Source organism: Alligator sinensis, unplaced genomic scaffold (genome assembly GCF_000455745.1).
Source record: "Alligator sinensis unplaced genomic scaffold, ASM45574v1 scaffold939_1, whole genome shotgun sequence".
Classification (NCBI taxonomy): Eukaryota; Metazoa; Chordata; order Crocodylia; family Alligatoridae; genus Alligator; species Alligator sinensis.
Genome location: NW_005841995.1, coordinates 2,870,566 through 2,878,029, shown reverse-complemented (window position 1 = coordinate 2,878,029; position 7,464 = coordinate 2,870,566).

Sequence of the window (7,464 nt, the reverse complement as noted above, 5' to 3'; positions counted from 1 at the left end):
AGTGGTGCTGGCTCCTACCCTGGGGGTCTTTAAGAAGAGGCTTGATGCCTACCTGGCTGGGGTCATTTGAGCCCAGTTTTCTCCTGCCCAGGCAGAGGGTCAGACTTGAAGATCTACAAGGTCCCTTCTGACCCTACATCTATGACTCTATGATTCTATGAAGAAAAGGCCAGATCAGCCTGTCATGTAAAATATATAAGTTGAAGGGCAAAGACTAGATATTTTTAAACAAAGTAAATAACTTTGCAACACCAAAAAATTGATATGTGGTCCTCACTATTGGTAAAGGTGACATAGGGTGTCATAAGAACGAACTAAAGGATTTTGGAAAGGGAAGGTTTAGAGATGTATTTTGACTGGGTAATTTTGTTGAGATGGGTTTGCCACCATTCTTTGACATTCCTTTTCTTTGTTGCTTCGGAGGGTCAGGGGGCAGAGAACAGATGACAACTTAAGTAAAGCTCTTTATGGGTCTTTATGGTATTATCTAAAGACTCTAGATAATACGATCACAGTGCTGGGCCTTTATTTCTCTGCACAGGCTAGGCAATTTCTCATCAAGAGAAAATTTATGTCATCACTAACACAGCTATGCAGCATCTAGCACCAGCTGTAAACACAGGGACAACTCATGTGTATTGGACAAAATGTTGGATGCTATTTTGCGGGCTAGTTAAAATTATGCGTGTGCAGAAAGCAATTCAAGTCTTGATAAAAAACAATGTCTAAGTCTGGGCCTAAAATGTCCTTGACACAGTATCCCTTCACCTAGGAAGCAATCATGCATACTATAGGCCCAGACACATCTGGGTAAACCAAGGACATATAAACGAGGTCTTTTTATATTCAAACCAGTCAGACTACTGGCAAATACAGTACTTGCATCAGTTCTTTCATGGCTGTTTCCAATTTAAACTTCAACTTGGTGCACATCTTAAGTCTTTTTAAGGATCTTTGCAAACACCACCGAGGGCACAGACAGAAGTATTGCTCCCTGCTATAACTGAGAAGGCTTTGCAGGAAGTGTTCTGAATTACAACAACCCCCCAGCCCAAACAGAAGTTCAGTGTTGGTTCCAAGAGGGGCGGGAGGGAATCTAGCTGCTGCCTGGCAGCCTACAGTCATTTTCCCCCAGCAATGGCACTTCCTCTCTCCTAGCCTACTACTACTACTTCTCTTTGATGGTAGAAACTAAAACTTTCAACCGTTTTCTAATGAACATAAACATTCTCATACTTCTCTAAGGCTAAGTACAGACATTCAGGGGAGTTAGGGGGAGGTTAGATCATATTAAAAATGGCCATCTGATCTAATTTAGTCTTAATCTAATTTAGTGTGGCCCTTATACTTAGATCCCTAGTTACATGGAGCTAAGTGTGAACTGCACAGAAGTTCAGCACACAGATCTAAAAATGGTGGAATCTGGTCTAAAACAGATCTGTATTGATGAGGCATCACCATAGTAGGTGCCATGGACTCCTGGCTCTCCCATATAGAATCCCCGGGCCGTTGACCCCCACCCCTTCAAGGACCATGGACCTTCAGCCCTCGCCCATGCCTGGGGCTCATGTCAGGCAGCTGACTGAAGTCCAGGGGCTGCCTATCTCCATCAAGGCTGGGTCACTCCCCACAGTGGGACCCAGGCCAGAAGTGGGTTCACAAGAAGTGGAAGACCTCACCCCTGGGCCTCCTGGCTGGCAGGTGAATGAGCTAGGGCAGGCAGGCTCTGCTGCCAGAAACTGTCCCAGCAACCAGTTGCCCTGGCAGGCTGGTGGGCTGCACACTTCCCCTCTCCACCACCTTCAAGACTGGCCTGGAACCACCTGGGAGCCACAGCATATGGGGTAACCACCAGTGACTGGGGGTAGCAAATTAGGCCTGGAAGGGGGGTGGTGTCCTTGACAGCCCTGGCATCAGGTCTCGGGCAGCCTGGTGCCACTCCCCTAACCCAATGCTGCTCCCCAGAATGGGCCCCACTGGATGCCTTTCTGCCTTCTTGGACCATGGGTCAGTGACTCCCACATGCCACATCTCCTGTCCCAGCTTTCCCTCACCTCCCAGTACCTCCCAGTTATGGCATGGCAGGGTGCGTTCTCATAATCTACATTATACATATACATTTGTTTTCCCCAGACAAGTTGGAAAATAGTGATGCTACATCTTAGTATGTATAGGTGCGCCAATGTACATTTGAGCATGTTCAAGTATATTTTTTATTGTAATAGGAGTTGGGGTTCCTGTTTACACCAAGGACTTGGTAACAGCATTTAAAAAGCACAATACAATTTAACAAGGTTACAGAGCTATTAAGTACCTTGGTAGAGGCTGGGTTAGAGGGCATTTTCATCACCTAACTTACCTTGATGCCATTCTAAACCATGTTAAATAGCTAGGATTTAAACATGATTCTATATCAAAAGCTTCACATCCATTAGGGAAATTGTCCATTGCCAAAAATCGGATGAAATCAATTCTTAAGACAGGTTAACTGTGAGCAGAAGTCGTCCTAATGTCTTTGGGTACTTTTACACGTGTTCCAATGTGCTCTGATTAGAGTGCATCAGTGCAGAGTTGATTAATCAATTAATCAAGTCTGCTGGAACAGTCTAATCAGAATACTCCAGCATACTGCAGCGTCTCATGTATTCATCACCCCTGCATTTCAAAATGGTGGCAGGCACACTTTAATTAAATCTTGTTGAACAAACTTTGGTTAAAGTGCCCCCACCACGATTTTGAAATGCGGGACACTGAATACACAAGACGCTGTAGGTGTTTTAATTAGAGCAGCTCTCCAGAGCTGCTCTAATTAAAATGCCTGCCCCTGACCCACAGCACATATATAGGTGCCTGTTGAGCCTACAATAGCACATTTAGCCACTTGCTCAACTTCACCCATAACAATATGTAATAAGAGAATTCAGCAATAAGCAGTTTTATTTGTGTGGATGGATCTATGCTAACTGGAAGGAGGACACGGTCCTGGGGACAGAGGCTTTGCTGACTCTTGTCAGTGACAGCTTGGGGGCAAAGCCAGCCCAGCAAGCGTACAGACCAGATGAGCTTTGGCTGAAGGTAGAGCATCACCCATGGGATCCCAAACATGAGTTCCAATGGGATCTGGTATAGATGTTCAATACAATGCTCTAACCTACAGCACTGGACTCTGGTACCACATTTATCCAGGGTTATCTTAGAGCGGACTCTGCCATTTTTATAGCACTCTACATGTCTGAATCATCCGTTCAGTTACATCTGTTCAGTAAAGCACTTTCTACACACTTATCATGCAATAAGTGAATGTCTGTAACTGACCTGAATCTGTAAAGTACTTGTATCATGCAAGTACTGGCACCATTTTCATGCTCCTTTCTTGAGACTCAACCCTGCACAATATCGGTCTGATCCTTTTCCTTCTGATTGCCTGATGGTCAAAAGGAGTTTGGCTATTGTTTCTATAGGTGCAGGGAGAGGCCCTCTATCTCTTTTCAGCCAGTCCTGCAGGTTCTTAGAGCCTCCAGAAGAGCTCCCCATAAGACAACAGGAACAGAGCACTCAGCATTTCTTAAAGGCATTCATTGTCTTGTACAGATGTATTATCTAACATCTTTTCAGATAGCCCAGGCCTAAGTAATGCAGCATTTTTAAAAAAACAAACAGGCAAGCTTCTTCCTGTGTGTTGAAACAGAGTTTAAAAAGGATTTTTTTCTAACCCTCAAAAAGGTAACACACTTCCTATGAGGGTATAAATAAATCCCATGTTGGCAATCTGCAGTGATGCCTAATACATTGCAGTTTTCAAGGACTTCAGCTTCTTATGAAAGAAGCCATTACCCTTAATCAAGGAAGCTGAGAAGTATTTCCATGCTTGCAATCTCTGGTTGATGAATACTCAGGGCTCAGTAATTTTATCTCTCCTTCAGAAATCTCTTTCATGCAGAAAAGGAGCTACAGCACTTATTTTATATCCTTCACATTGCTATTTTTTGAGTCTTAAGTACTAATACAGCATTTGTAGAAGCAATTAATAAGAGTTTTCAAATGTGGCTACATCTAGAAACAGCATGGTCTTCTGGGGGAATTTCTGAAAATACCTTGCGTCAAGGAAGGCAAAGGATTGCTCTTCTTACCAACTGTTGCTTCTTTTAGTATTGCACCAGACTTCCAGCTAGAATTGACTTTCCATGGAGTTTTCTTCTGCTCCTTTTATCTGGGTTTTTTTGCCAGCATGTCAATTTACATTTCTGTAAACATTTCAGTATGAAATAAATAGTCCATAAAACTACACAGCCCATCTTTAGACAAATCAAGCCATAAGACCCCTCTCAAACAGCATGCCTCAAAGTGAAATGGGAGGTCTGGTTCAAAAAATAAATAAAAAAAGAGAAGTCAAGAACACACAAGCATAGGTGCTTTTAAGTAAACAAGTACAAAACAGTAATAGGACCGAAGGTGTCTGCTCACATCAAACCCTCCTTTTCTTGGGTCTGATTTTCTTTCTTTTGAAATCAATGGGCAAAGCTTCCAATGACTTCAATAAGATCTGTCCAACCTTTAAAGCACTTCAAGATCAGTCCAACTTCTAAAGCATTACTCTCACTTTTCTGTGTGGGGAAGTAAGATGTATGCAGTGCTGCCACAGCATAGAGGCCCTTGAAGTTGTGAATTCTCTTTCCCAAAGGATTCTCAAGGGCAGGCTGGGAAATAGATGGAGATGAAAGCAAGAAATAACTTCAGAGGCATGTGTACAATGCACTCCTACAGGTCTAACCTTCCTTTTACATCAGAAATACTGTAGAGAGTAGAGGTAGTCACAGCAACTGCTTTATGAAGAGGAATCTGTTTCATATCCTCACCATGAACGTCTTAGGGAAGAGATAAGGGCTGCTGCCAAATTTTTCTCTTGAATGTCTTCGAACACTAGTGTACATTTCAATCGTCTACCTTCTGGATGCTCATATTCATCCTTGAATGACTGCAGAAGACTTTGAATCATGGAGAGAGTGAGTAACCCCCCATAAGCATACAGCTTTTTCCATTTCTCATACAAAACATCTAAGACTGTAGCCTGGACTATTCAACAGGATAGTTTCAAAGAAGAAAGCTTTGCCATTGACAGTCAGCACCAAACTCCTTCAGGCTCATTTGCAGATTGTAGCCATATATTTATTTGAACTTAACTTTCCCATCACTAAGGTAAATGAGTTAAACTGAGCCATTTTTTCAGTTTGTATAAACTGGCATTAAGCTATGGAAACTGAGTAATGTACTCATTTCTGCATATTCTGTCCTTGTTCCCCATGTGGAAGCGCTGTTTCCGTTCACAGGATATAAATGCTACAATACCACTGCTAGGCTTTGGCTGGGGAGTATTGACCATTAAAGATGAATCTATATCATAACTCTGTTTCTTTTAATCCAAACATACTTGGACATTGAAACACAGAATTTATTATCATAGGTCCTGTCCCTCCACCAAATGACTCAATTATTTTTCCTAAATGCCACAAACTTTTAAATTCTAGCAATTGAATTGCAATATTATTCACCATAACTAGGAACTGCACAGCAGAGTGTGAGAGCTGTTGACCCAGAAAGAAACAACATGTAATATCCGGTCACAACTCTGTGCTCTAAAAGAAAAATCAATTCAAGTTTTATGAAAATGAAACAGCTTAATTAGGAATGAAGGTTCAAGGTCATTTTCTGTACTTCTGAGACAGTCCTTGCAAAGCACCAAAACAGGCACAGAGATGGTGATAGAAAAATCGCTACATTAAAAACTAACCTTCCTCAATACATTCACAGCGAAAGAATCATGCAGATATTATAATTCTGGCCTCATTTTTGCTATCTGTTCTCCCCACTGAGTAAGGGTACCTCTCCGTGGATTATCCCAGTGAAATGAATGAGACTAGTTGAAGAATATGCGTGGGTATAGGGATACAGCATACAGTAGCTATACAGCATCAAAGGAAGGAAGATTTCTAAAATGCCCTATTCAATCACTAAAAAACTAAAAAAAAAATGAGATTTGTTGCAAGCATTGCTTATTCTCCATCCTGACTCTCCTGTGGAGGACACACACACCTAAACAACTGGGGAGCCCAAGCACTATATAGCAGATTAGCACTGGTATAAGCTTTCCTCAGTGGCTGGAAGATAATAGCATGAGAGAAAAATCCTGGCCCAAACCTTATTTCTAGTATGCTACCCCCACTCCCCTTTTACACTATAACATACAGCTGGAACTCAATTTCCAGCATGTTATTCCTAGAAGAATTATGGCTGAGTCACCCAGGGTCCCTCTGATGACGTGTCCTACCACACAGCTCTGTACATAGTGTAACTAGTACCTCAGTCTGGCTAGTAGAAAGTTAATATGTCCAAGAGCATTTTTCCTGCTAAAGCCTTTTGAGAGACTTGCTGTACTGTATTTTGTTAACAGTAGACACTATGGCTGTCTATACATGTGCATGTTGGCTTTCTTATTAGAACATGTCAGAGCAGACTCGATTAATTGTACTAGGCCCTGTGCATTTTAAAATGGTCGTGGGACATTTTATCTAAACCTCATCGAATAAGGATTAAATAAAGCATCCTGCAGCCATTTTTAAACGTATGAAGGTTTAATACATGTGATGGTGAGGCATTTTAATTAAAGTGGCTGGCCAGGAAACGCTCTAATTAAAATATCACCTCCCTCCCACCCTTGAGTATGCATATAGGCAGCTTATGTTCTAACCTCAAACCCTTCTTTCTTCTGCCCAAGAGATGGACTCTGTAACAGTAAAATCAGAATCACCTGGCAGAAATTATCTTGTTCCTCTTCCTCCCTGCCTGCCCTCATTTCACCTTGACCCTTACTTGTCTCCTTCCTCCTTGTTATGATTTTCCCCATTTGTGAAACTCGCATCTCTCATTTACTTGCTCCTCTAAATCCAGACTTTCATCCCACACTCGTTGCTTTCTCTGTGACCTTTTCATGCTTGCCTTTCTGCAGCAGTCTTATTCAAACTCCCATGTTCCTTTCCTAGCAAAACTGCCCCTTGACTTTACCACCTATCATTCTAACTAATAACCTCTCTCTCTCCTGCCATTTTTGCTTTACATTTCTTAGAGAGTAAGTTGACTGACTTAGCTTTCCTGATTGCCCTTCTTCCATTTCTCTCTCTTTCCCCTCTTATTTTTCTTTCTTCACTCCATTCCTACTGCTTTTACCAAAGCTACTCACAAATTTCACATTGGCAAATTGTTATCCATTTCTTTGAGTTGATTTTGACAGGGCTAACTAGTAGAGGTGCACCAAAAGAGATTTTTTGGGCTGATACTGATGGCCGATTTTTAATAAGCCACATCGGCCAATACCGATCCAACTGCTGATATGCAGTCCAGCAGTATGGAGAACAGCGTCAGGCTGGTTAGTGTGTTGTGGTGGAAGGGGAGGGGGGAGGGAAGGGGCAT